This window comes from Tenrec ecaudatus, chromosome 15 (assembly GCF_050624435.1).
Source record: "Tenrec ecaudatus isolate mTenEca1 chromosome 15, mTenEca1.hap1, whole genome shotgun sequence".
In the NCBI taxonomy this organism is placed as follows: Eukaryota; Metazoa; Chordata; class Mammalia; order Afrosoricida; family Tenrecidae; genus Tenrec; species Tenrec ecaudatus.
This window is the reverse complement of record NC_134544.1, coordinates 100066146-100079506: the sequence shown is the minus strand read 5'-3', so window position 1 is coordinate 100079506 and position 13361 is coordinate 100066146.

Genomic DNA, 13361 nt, shown 5'->3' with positions numbered 1-13361 from the left:
CACGTGTTCTTGATAAGAGGCTTGTTTTGTCCACTGCTCTACAGTGGGTTCTGTGAGTGATGCCATAGCACCTTACACTCCTCCTTAGGGTTTCTAGGCTATAGTCCATGTGTTACCAATGGCCACCTCATGGAACACAACTGCTTTCATTTCATATAGCTGCCAGTCCTCTAACCACTGGAGCAAGATGGCTTCTTCACAGACTAATTTAGATGGGCCACTCTGACATGTTTTTCATTATAGACATGGCGATTCTTAATGGGAATTATGTTTGTTATTCTGATTTAGTCATATTTCCAACACACTATCCATGTGCATACATAGACATGAATATGCGATCATCATGTTCAATTTCCCCTTTGGTTAGGTGCCATGAAGTTAATTCCATCTCGTGGCTATGTCATGTGAGTTCCATAGTGTTTCTGGAGCATCATATTTGTGGAAGCAGATCTCCTGTGCTTCCACAGTAATGCGGGCTGTTTACCCCATCAAGCCTCAGTGGAACAGTCTAGTGCAAGCTATTTGTGCCACCTAGAAACTTTCATTGTCCCTAACCCACCAAAATAAACTCACTGCCCCAAAGTCAATTCTCACTCATAGTGTTCCTTTGTAGGTGTGCGAGATCAAAATCTGTACAGAAGCAACCAGCCTCATTTTCCTCTTGCAGATGTGCTGGTGTGGTTGAACTGCCAGCTTTCAGGGTAGCAAATGAAGCCAGCATTCATTTTCCCCCCTAGAAATGAACCAAATCAAGCAGATGCCCTGAAACCCACACCAGCTCCTGCAGACTCCATGTGAGTCAGAGTGCAGGGATGTTGCAGAGGGGTTTGTGTGACTGGTTTCTCAAAGTGCATCACCCAGGCTTTCTTCCCTGGAGACCCTGAGTAGACACAAACTTCCAATCTCTTCTTGAACACCTATCCATGTTAACCATCTGTAATGCTCAGGGACACCAAAAACTAAGCAAGGGACACGTGTGCAAATACACACACTTAGAAAACCCAGAACCTATATAAGTTGGAAATCTTTCAGAGAAGGAAAACTCAGACTATAAAAAACTATAAAATGAGGTTGAATTTCTAACTATAACATGAGAAACCACACAGTTGAATTTGTAAAATTTGCAGGACCCAGAAAAATAGTCATTCCGTTAATTTTCGGATATCAAGTTTTTATGTGAATTGTACAGATATACTGTAACCTAACTGATCTCTTTACCATAGCTAGATAATAAAGTCAATATCAACTTTAATAGATCTTCAAGAGAGATGGTATATGTAAATAGCTTAATATTCTTCCTGAGTTTTCATGGAAGATGAACAGGTATCCTAAAGTTTTTTAAGATGTACAATATTTGAGGAATTAAAAATGTATTACATTATTCTATTTAGCATGATCCTGTACTGTGTAGCATAATCTATTAGGAACAGATATGCAGTGGCTTAAAAGGTTCATGGATAAAGTCCATTTTTATTCCATTTTTCCTTAACCTTTTTGAAAGCCCCTTGTGCATTCATGGCATAAAGGATTGGCTACCAATGAGCTCCTTGAATCTCAATTAGATAATACTTGATAAATACCATTTGCCTATCATTGGATTTCATATGGTGACTGTATGTGGTTTCAGAGTAAAACTATACTCCGTAAGATTTTCGTTGGCTAACTTCAGAAGTTGGTCGATTTCTTCTAAGGTTGCCTTCATTCTCCAATATTTTATTTGGTAGCTGAGCGCTCAGTTGTTCCCACTACTCAGGGACCTCTTTTAAGGACCTACATCTTGAAGTGTGAGTGCTTGCTGTCAGAGCCCTGTGTTGTGTCAGGAATTAACGTCCCTTACAGATTGGTGGGCCTTTTCTGGGGCTTCTTTTCTTTTTCTGTTGGTCTTTTATGTGTTCCTGTAATGATACTTTATTGTATGTGGGATATATGAACAAGGGAACTTTTTTGTCCCAGTGGGTTAAAGATTGGGCTGCTGACTGCAAGGGCAGCTGTGCAGACTCACCCAAAATGTGCAGAAGAAGATGAGTCTGCCTGCTGCAGTAAAGATGGGCAGGTGTGGGAGTCCTACAGGGAGTTCTACACTGTCTGATAGCTCTGCTGTGAGTTGGCCGGATGTGGTGGGAGGGTTATGTGTGGACAGCGCCAGGCCTTGTTCTTGACCACTTATTAGCTATTTGAGGCTAAATGCAATTAGATTCACCTTTTGTGGACTGTTGTGAAGTGCGAAAAAAAATTTTTGGTGACAGTTTTGGGAACTGATCTATTGGTGAAGAATAGTTGTTGTGGAATATGCTATTTTTAAAAAAATCATTTATTGTGGGCTCATACAACTCATCACAATCCATACATACATCCATTGGTCCGAGGTCTCCCTTCACCCACTTTTCTGTTGTCCATCCCCCAGGGAGAAGGTTAGATATAAATATATATGTAATTGGTTCCCCTTTTCGCCCCAGCGTCCCTCCACCCTCCCAGTTTTGCCACTCTCAGCACTGGTCCTGAAGGCATCATCTGTCCTGGATTCCCTGTGTTTCTGGTTCCTATCTGTACCTGTGTACATCCTCAGGTCTAGCCAGATTTGTAAAGTAGAATTGGGATCATGATAGTGGGGGTGGGGAGAGGAAGCATTTAGGAACTAGAGGTAAGTTGTATGTCTCATCGTTACTACACTGCACTGTGACTGACTCATCTCCCTGAAATTCTTCTGTACGGGGATGTCCAGTTCCCTACAGATGGGTCTTGGTTCCCAATCTGCATTCACCCTCATTCACAATGATTTTATTTTTTTGTTCCGATGATGCCTGATTGCTAATCCCTTCTACAGCTCGTGATTTCACAGGTTGGTATGCTTCTTCCAAATTTGGGGCTTTGTTGCTTCTGAGCTAGATGGCCACTTGTTTACCTTCAAGCCTTTAAGACTCCATATGCTGTATCTTTTGATAGCTGGGCACCATTAACTTTCTTCATCACTTTTAATGATGTATCGATTTGTCTTCAGTGATCGTATTGGGAAGATGAGCACATAATGGTATGATTTTTTTGGAACATGCTACTTTTTTATTTATTTCAGTCTTTTTTTATTTCTTCATTGAAGTCTCAATGACACACCTTTCTGGCGTCCTTTATCCTTATTTAAATTTATTAGATCAGCCTGGGGTGTGACTATCCTTAAAACAAAATAAGTACTTTCCTTCCTGATAGCCTGTGGTCTGGTATTTTCTCCTCTAGGAACAAACTCTTTTGGGCTATCCATTAGTTAATTCCCATCATATCCTTCAAATCACTGTTTTCAATGAATTCAATTAATTAGACTACTGAGGGCAGATAACGAAAACCACCACTAAGAAAAAGGGCCCGATAGGCAGGTACGCAGAATGATTTCACAATGGAAATCAGCTGAGAGAGTGCCTATGTTCAACCCCCCTCTGTTTTCAACTTGTGCACCCATGGTGGTGTAGTGTGCTATGTGTTGGGTTGGTACCCACATGTTCAGACATTCAAAACTGCTAACTGGTCTACAGTAGAAAGATGAGGCTTACTACTCCCTTAAAGCCTCGCAGTTTCAGAAACGCACTGGGCCTGTTCTACACTGCTCTATAGGAATGATTTGAGTCCGAATTGACTCAATGACAGTGATTTTTATTTTTAATGTACAACAGAAAAACAAAACAACAACAAAACATGCCCTGTGACCTCCGTACTCTGAGTTCAACATGGTCAGCTTTTTTCTCTGAGACTGAAATGGTGAGTTTGGGCTCATCACAATTTTGTCATGAACCTGAAAGTCCTCATTTGCATTTCTTGTAATAACGCCTCTTTTGTTTTACTTTCTTGCTAGTGCTTCTTCATGCTCCATTTATTTTTCCTGTGTGGGATTTCCAAGAATACTTATTGCTAATGAGCTTTTCATTTGGTGGGTGATCATGGAACTTCCCTCTCCTGGCCATGAAGACCTGGGTGCTCTGAGACGCCTTTGCTTGTACGTTTGAGAAAGGAAATCAAGCTCAGTATTTGCAAACTCATCACAGAACCCCCCTACATTGTTAGAATTTCCTCATCATGCCAAGGTTCACTGGCTAGTTTCCTAAAGTGATCATGATTGGTCATGGTTTGCTTTGATTTGCTCAATGCTGTGTCTGCTTTGTCTGGGTGTTATAGTTTTTCAATCAGTTGAATAAATGCAAGAGCCAGTTACATGGGCCTGAGGTAAGCAGTATTGTTTGAGACTCATGGCTTTTACAGGAAAATGAGTTCCAGTTATCTGAACTGAATACAATGTTTTCTTCATCTCCTCCTCGTACTACACAGATCTCTAGATAATCTCTGTAACCGATGACTGACAGAATAACAAACTGTCGGTGTATGAACAGAAATGTAGTTGCCAGGCACTTAGTTGTACGTAGACATGGGAACTTGTATGCTGACTCGATTCAACAACTTACCATTTGAGCAGTACTGAACATGTACTTAATGGTTCGTGACTTTCTTCAGCTATATCCCATTGGAAGCAACATCTACTTAAAAGAGACAAGAGACTAAATGAGCCAATGTGGCCATATTTTGGGGGAAATTGCTTCAAAATCGTGGTTGCGGAATAAATGCAGTGTTTTATCATGAACATGTTGTGTGGAAGAGACTCTAGTGGTTCATTGGTTGAATTGATTGGTTGCAGGCCATACCCTCTGTGGCTCCAGCATACAGGGCGCATCAAAATAAGACAATGAGGCTGCATGACGTACAGACTGGGAAACACTAACGAGCAGTTTCACTCCCTGTTAAATGGTCAAAATGAGTTAGAATGTACTCGACAGCACTACATTTGGTTTGGTTCATCATGAAGGAATGGGAAGGCTTTAAAACATGGCACCTGATGCACTGCTGTGGATGAGATTTTGAAAGACTCATTGGATCGACATTAGGTTACACTGTTGTAGCAGAATTGTAGAGTGACGGGGGGCAGGTCATGTGACTTTATGTTATAGCTAGTTGGCGATGCAGTGAAATTTATCATGAAAGTGAAACCTTTTCTATGTTGTTTTTAGGTGGCATCATGTCCATTCCAACCCCTAAAACCCTCTATTTAACAGCATGAAACACTGTCCTGTCCTGCACCATCTTCACAAATGTACCCACGTTTGAGCCCATTGTGACAGCCCCTGTGTCGATCCATTTTGTTGAAGTCCTTTCTCTTCTTTGCTTCTCTCTCCCTTACCAAGCATGATGGCCTTCTCCAGGGACTGGTCTATCCTTAAAAAATGTGGGAACAAAAGTCTGACAAGTCAAAGAGGCCAGTCCCACAGCTGAGAGAATGCTAGTGGTCATCATGTTCAGCTAGTCTGCCTTCCATGACCTGCAAATGTGAAAAAGTCTTTAAAAATCTAAAATGTGAAAACATCTCAAAGCCTGGTGTGTGAGTACTAGGATCCTAAGACAGTTTACCAGTCAAATGCATTGAAGTTCAGTCTACTTATACGAAAATTGGAATCGAACTATATTTTCCAAATCAGCAAAAAGAAGGACATGCTATTATGATATTTCATAGATTGTGCTCTTTTGTCAGTATATCCTGTGAGCTTGGAGTATATTTATGTGTATGTCCAGTGTTTTTTGAGGGGAGCAGTCCATAATAATTACATGACAGTAGCTTTGTGTCTCAGAGTGGGAAAACTTGGAGGATACTTATTCTTTTTGTTGAGATTCTTTTTTTAAAAAAAAATCTGTATATTAGGGGCTCATAGAACTCTTATCACAATCCATACATACAACATATGTGTAAAGCACATTTGTACATTCATTGCCCTCTTCAATCTCAAAACATTTGCTCTCCACTTAAACCCTTGGCATCTTACACTGCCCGAAGTCTCCCTTCACCCCCTTTTCTGTTGTCCTTCCCCCAGTGAGGAGGTCACATGTAGATCCTTGTAATCGGTTCCCCATTTCCACCCCACCCTCCGGGTATCTCGACTCTCACCACTGATCCTGAATGGATCATCTGCCCTGGATTCCCTGTGTTTCCAGTGTACAGGTGATATCTATATTTTATTGTTACCTTTCACTCTTGCCCCTTTCCCTTTTTTTTTTTTTTGCCCTGTTTCCCTGCTAACTCCAAGGTTAGTGGTTCAGAATTACAAGTCACCCTGGGGAGAAAGGCAGAGTTTCCAATCTTGTAAAGAGTCACAGTCTCAGAAATCCACAAGGAGACATTACACCTCCTTTTAAAGGGTCGCTGTAATCAGAATCCACTCGCTGGAACTGAGTTGGGCTTAAGGTTTTTGTTGCTGATGACAGTGACAACTCTGTCCATTTGCTGCATCCCCACTTTGATTCAACCTCCATTGAATTCTTTCTGATCATTAACCAAGAATGTTGATCATCTTCCCCTTGGGGAGAATGCCTTAGAAAATAGATTGTCTGCACTCCTCTCCAGCCAGTTCCTTCCCAGGGTCTGCCTAGATGTACCCTTGATGGAGCTCACCTTACTGAGGACAGCACAGGGGCCGTTGTTATGAGTCTGGCCTTGATTGCCTCAGTTTGAAGGCCCTGGACCAATCTTTTAAGTCCTTCTATCTAATAATGTGCATGTCCCAATTATGGTCCCATTCCTGCTGCTACTGCTCCGCCTGTAGCTGTGATGTATTGATCTGCCACCAATCATGATCTGTGACATGGTCTTTTGTTCTGTGCCCTGTTTATCCAGGGTCTCGACTGAATCCTCAGTTGCATTTGAACTGCTTATGGCCTCCCTTATCCATATGATGTATGTGTGTGTTTCTTTTGTTGTCTCTTAAAGTTTAGTAAATGTTCTCCTTAAATTATATTTGACAAAGGGGTTACTTTTCTACCCTAAAGCACAATTTAGTCATTAGTGACTCAAGGTACAGTTCTTTGAGACAGCATCTTGACAGCCACCCTGCAGGTGAGGTCAGGCCCTGCAACCCCCTGGCTTCTGTCCTGAATGGGCATATGTTACAAAGGTCTTTTCATTCTGCGGATAAATGCTCACTCTGCACATTAGCCTTACACCAAACACACTCATCTCTATGTGAGTTGGCAAATCTAGTTGCCCAGATAAGTACTCGGATGTACCCCCAGTTCACCTCCTAACCTCCTGCCCAAAGGCACTCGGGTTTCTTCTGTGGCCTGGGAATTGCACTGCTCTGTTTCGTCTCTTGGTTCTGCTGCCACCATGTGTCTGTTGCTGTTTCTCCCCATCACTTCCTCTCTTGTGCCCCAGCTCCCTGTCTTCTGAATTGAAGAATTTCTATGCAAGAATCTAGGATACAAAGGCTCCTACTTCTGCTTCTTCTTTTTATTTATTTTTTCTGCTTCTTCTTTTTTGATGGTAGTGAGATCCCAGTTTCTGTCTCTGAAATGACTCAATTAGTCCTAACATGATTTCCAGTGTGACTAATCCTCAGGTTTGGTTTCAGACAGTTTATTTACATAACCACAAGGTAAAAAGGTACCAATATATTGTTGGGTAAGCTGACCAGTCCTCTTGAAGCAAAAAAAAACCAAACAAACTCACTGCCATCAAGTTAACACTGACTCATAGCAAGCCTATAGGACAGGGTCGAGTAGCCCCCATGAGTTTCCAAGACTGTAACCCTGTAGCGGAGTAGAAAGCCATGTCACTCATGGTAGAAGGAAGCCCCATCCTGCTTTTGAGGAGAAATTGGTGGTTTCCAACTGCTACCTTGCAGTTGGCAGCCCGACAGTCACCACTATGCCACCAGGGCTTCTTTGGAGGAAGTTAAGGGGACATAGCTAGAAAGACTGTATACTTGTATAGGCCAACTGTCTAACTCAGTGATTTTCAGCCTTCCTAATGCCGTGCCCCTTTAATGTAGTTCCTCATGTTGTGACCCTCCAACAATAAAATTATTTCTGTTGCTACTTCATAACTAATTTTGCCACTGTTATGAATCAGGCGACCCCTGTGAAACAGTCGTTCCACCCCCAAAGCAGTCTGTACCCACAGGTTCAGAATCGCTGATCTCACTGCATTAGGAACTACAAATAATGCTACATTAAAAACGTTGATCTCTATTGGGATTCAAAGTATACTTACTATTGGGGGAAGTATACTTCTTTATTTCAAAATATATACATAAATTTCAGTCTAACATGTCATGTGTTTATTATGGAGCCCTGGCTTTGACATGTGTTAACAGTTGGACTGCTATCCTCAAGGTCAGAGGTACACAGCCATTAGCTTCCTATCCTGGCTTTAGAGTCTCGGAAGCCTGGGCCCTATCTGCAGATTATATGTCTAACTCTACTTGATGGTTAGTTTTAAAGTGTTTCTAAAGTGATTTTACGATTTATAGTTCTTCTATGAAATAATCTTTCATTTATAATAGCTCTTTATATATCCCATTTTAAATGTTTCCAAATACTTTACTTAACATAGTCATCTTCAAAGTTCATTGATTTGTTATTCTCCTGGAGAGTCACACAGTAAGGAATTGGTAGTTCTGTATGGGGTGAGGTAGGTATCCAACTTTTTGGTTTCTTCCTTTTTGACATTTATATTTGATTGCCCAATCTCTATTTGTTATAAAGTCATCTTATATTCACATGTTTGAAAATTTTGAGTTTTACATTTATTGCTCATTCAGGGGTCCTCACACTACAGCCCGTGGGCCACATGTGGCCTGCCAAGGACATTTTTCCGGCCCGCCAGGTGTTTTTGCTGCCGCTGCCTATCCTGCTTAGCAGCTGACTCTCCCAGTGTGCATAGGAATTTGTTCAAAGTTTTTTTAAAACTATAGTCCGGCCTTCCAATGGTCTGAGGGACAGTGAACTGTTTTAAAAGTTTGAGGACCCATGGCTCATGTTATAAGCATGCTTTCCATCACTCACTAAGGGCATCATTAACATTATTGGGGACTTGGTGTAAGGAGAGGGACAAAAAAGTAACTGCATCTGGACCTACAGGTTATGTATTACTCACATTGTATTCTCTCATCAACCGGCAGATTGTGCATCACCAGGAGCATAGAGAAAGGAGGAAGAAATGCCTGATTCAGATGTTATTATTTTGGGGAGATCCTCATAAGAGATTGTAATTTGTGAACATAATTGAAGCTGATCAGATGGGACAAACATAAAGCATCCCAGTTGCCGGCAGTGTCCTAAGGACCTAAGAAGATGACCAAGGCCCAGGTGATTCTGATGTGTTTTATCTTTTTCTGTATTAAGTACTAGGAATGTAGAAGCCTGGATAATACTGATTCCGCTCAGTGGGAAAGTCAAAATTTGAAATTAGAGATAAACTTTGACTCTGACTTCAACATTTGGATGGAGAAGATTGAGAATATTTTGATCATAGGATTAATACATCAATGACGATTCTTTGGATGACACTATCTTCCAACTCATAATGCATCATTCTGTGGCCAGCTCATGAGAAGCTTTCAAATGATATGCTGTACGTAGTTTTTAAGGTGAAATAAAACCACGTCTTTAGGAGAATTCCCTATTCCATCGGATTTTTGTCTGATTAAGTGTTTTTAACGCTTCTCTTTGAAGGTGATATTTACATATTTTCCTGAACAGCAGCATTCTCATTAATTCATCTAAAATGGGCCTTGTAGCGATACTGGTTTAAAATTGGTTTACACCTTCTCACCTCCTGTAACTATTACCTGCAGGAGAGAGGATCAACCATCAGCAGCAGCTCTGATTCCTATATGGGAGAGCTTAAACATACCTGTACTCTCCAGTGGTTTTCCAGTTCTGACACCAGTATCTTTGCCACAGCCCTCTCCTACTCAGCTCATTAATTTTTTCCAGTGGTCATGGCCTAATTGCAGCTCAGAGTCACAGGTACATGTTTTATTCAGTACCAGAATATAATTTGGTGTCAGAATCAATAGGCTACACATTGGGATTCATATTACAGAACCATGTAGGCAAATTTGATCTTCTTCGGGGTAGGTTTGTTCTCTCTGTCCCTCTCAGACATTTTACCCCCTGAAGTTAGGCTCATTTCTTACTTCCATCTGTATAGGCTCCTCTCAGCTCCTTGAGGATATCCTCCTCTTCATCTTGCCTGCCTGCCCCACTATGTTGGCTGAAAATCTGTTCTGGACCTGCCACCATTGTCTCCGTTGCTGTGTCTTTTCTGCCCTGATCAGTATCTGCATTGGTACAGCTCTTGACCCATGCATAGTACAGTTCATTTTGCAGGAGCAGCAGTAGACCAGTCCCTAGGAGGTAGAGGTTTAAGCTGTTCTATGATTTTCCCTGCAGTATCTCAGAAAACTAAATAGCCATCAAGTAAATAACTCTTCAGGATGTGGAAGCTGGTGAGTCCCAAATCTGTATAGAGGTCAGGGATCAGTCTGTAGTGTTCTCCTCATTCGTGTGCTTGCCATGGATGATGAACCAGATCATCAGGGCAGAACTCAGTCCACTGCCTCACAAAGTGAAGTTATTGAATCTGGTCAGATAATAAGTTGTAGCGGCTGAGGAATCCAAATGGGAATGTCAGGCAGCAGGCTGTTGGCTCATAGAGTTGAGGGAGCTCTCAAGTCAGGTCACGTAGGCAGCTTGCAGTTTCATTCAAGGAAATGGCTCATGAATTTCTGGAAGCTGGCAAATCTCTAATCCAAGGGTTCATTCTGAACTCTGAGACTGTAGGGGCTAACAAAACCAAATCAGCAGATCAAATGACAGGCCAATGTCTCTGTCTCTTCTCAAACCATGCCTGCAGGCAGTTCTCTCTCTCTCTTGATATGATGGCTTCTTGGGTCAACCTAGCGCCTTCCCTGCCTAGGCAAGGTTAGGAGAGCTGCAGAGGTCGAGCCAGTGGAAGAGAACTGCAAGGGAGAGCATGTGGTGAAAGATGGCAGGTCCAAGAGGACCTTGCAATTAAAGCTAAGGCAAAACTGTGTGAAGGTGACTCAGAAGAATTTGTCCTAAGGTTGTCAAGAGGAGCTTGTGCTCCTCTTAAGAACTTAAGAACTTAGAAAGTCATTCTGCATTCAGGAAGGGAGATATTGCCTCTGAACATTCTGCTCTTGGTTCGGAGATAGAGCTTCTTGTTTCTGATCCCAAGGTGTACCTGTTCATTAATAGACCCCTTTGAGCTATTTAGTTTTGTGTGGCCATAGCAACAGATTTTCAAACCCAGAAGTGAGACAAAGAGTGGTGTGGGAGGAATGACTTGGGTAAGAGTTGACTAAAAATATTGGTGAACTGAGGTGTGTTTGACCGCCCCCATCTGAACTGCTCCTGATAATCATTGCCACTGGAGATACCGAGCCTTTTATAATGATGATAGTGCTAGACCTCCCAATTCCATTTCACAATGTACTGTAAACTTGTTTGTTAATATAAACAAGTGTGTGAATATAAATCTACTTTGTGTGAATATAAATCTCAGCTATTTCTAGCACATTCAGATAATTTCACTGGTATTCAAAATTCTAATTTTATGAGTGGGTGCATTATTTTGGGGCATGGAGGTCCCCAAGACTTGAACGGTGATCCTCAGGAGTGACATTGCAATTGTGGCAAATATTAAAGACAGAGCAGTGGGGCATGGGGCTCCTCATCCTATGTCAGGACTGAGAAAGTGAATGTATTTTCCAGTGGGTATATGTACTGGAGTTTACAGATCTTTCCATAAGGCGTACATGCCATGCAATTAGTGTATACATAGTCAATGGGTAATAATATCATAAGTGGGTAACATAATAAGCAAGACTGTGATTCACCATCTTGACCTAGTGCTAGTTGACTTGAAACCCACCCTGTGCCCTCCCCAGGCATTTGCTACATTTATGGTGGGTTGGCTACAGAACCTGATTGCTCTGATCTACAGAGAACCTTCAGGCACAGTGAAGTAGCCAGGCACAGAAATGATTCATCTACTATGAGATCTCCTTTAAGACTGCTCCTTAATGGAGAGCTATTGTAGGGGGTGGGGGTGGGGCACATTATTTGGCCTGGAGAATGTGTATTTGAAAATATTTATCAGAACAATGGAGATCTTTCTGAAAATAGGGCTAGTTTTCTGTCCCATAATTGCGAATGTAGAAATAAAGTTAAATACTTTCTACCAAGTCCTCAGTTTGCCACACATTATGGAATATACAGTTTTTACTACTGTTTTGCTTTCTTTACTGTAAGATAGTTTTAAAAAATCTTCAAATGGAAAGTACACCATTAAATCGACTCCTCTTACTGTAGGAATCACTGACATTCAACGATGTGGCTGTAAAGTTCACCTGGGAGGAATGGCAGCTCCTGAACCCTGCTCAGAAGACCCTATATCAGGATGTGATGTTGGAGAACTATCACAATCTGGTTTCCATCGGTGAGGAAAATTCTGAAGTCATTGGCTTTTCCTAGCTTATGTGTTCAAATCTTTGTAGTGTCTGTGGTGTTCTCAAAGAGGGAGATTCTTGTTGCATTCTCTGGTTCTAAGTTAGTAGGTAAGGTCTCCTATGCTTGAGAGAACACCCTTTGCTTTGTTCCCTTGAACATGCTTTTCGTAGAAATACTGTATTCTGCACGCTTTACAAACTTTAGGTTAATTTTGCTGTGTCTAAGATTCTGTAATTTCTCATGAACAGGTTATCTAGTTGTCACCCCAGAAACGTTCTCTCAAATGGAACAAGAGAACTGTGGTCGGTATTAGAAACAAGCTGTAGTGGGATTTTTTTCAGGTGCATGGTCAAAATACCTTAAGGGGAATTGGCTGGGGGCGTTGATTCAAGTAGTAGAAGGCCTCACATCCAAGACAGGTGTCGGAAAATGCATAAAAGTGTGTACTTCCTTGAATAGGAGAACTCACTTTTCCTAGAAGTTGAGAGAAGTACTCCTGTAGCTCTTGAGATTAGATTTCCATTTATTTGATTTATAGTACTGTTTGTTTGCTTCCCTAATTTTCTGTCTTTAAGATTCTCAAAACCTACCCTTTTTTATATGCTTCTATCTTACTATGAAAATCCATCTTGCAAGCCTCTCTCCAAACAGAGAACTCTGATTTTGTAACTGGCCTCGGAATACAGCACATTCCTCCCCTACTGAGTAAGAATGGCTTGCCCTTTTGTTGTTCGCAACACAGTCTAGGTTCTTGAACTCCCACCATGAATGAGTCCGTCTCCTTTGGGCTTCCTTAGCTTCCCCCTTGGAGTTTCTCTAAAGGTTTTAGTGTCCATTTTCTCATTTGTTTTCCTGTTTCTTTAAAGTTTTCTTCATTCTGGTGAAATAAATTCTTTCTATTTTCCTATAGAGATGGTCAAATTGCCTTCTCTGTTGGAATTCTTCAACAGACATGTTTCTCCATATTTTGCTCCTGTTGGTGAAACACGTTTATGGCTTCTGTTATTTTCAGGTCTTTAAAA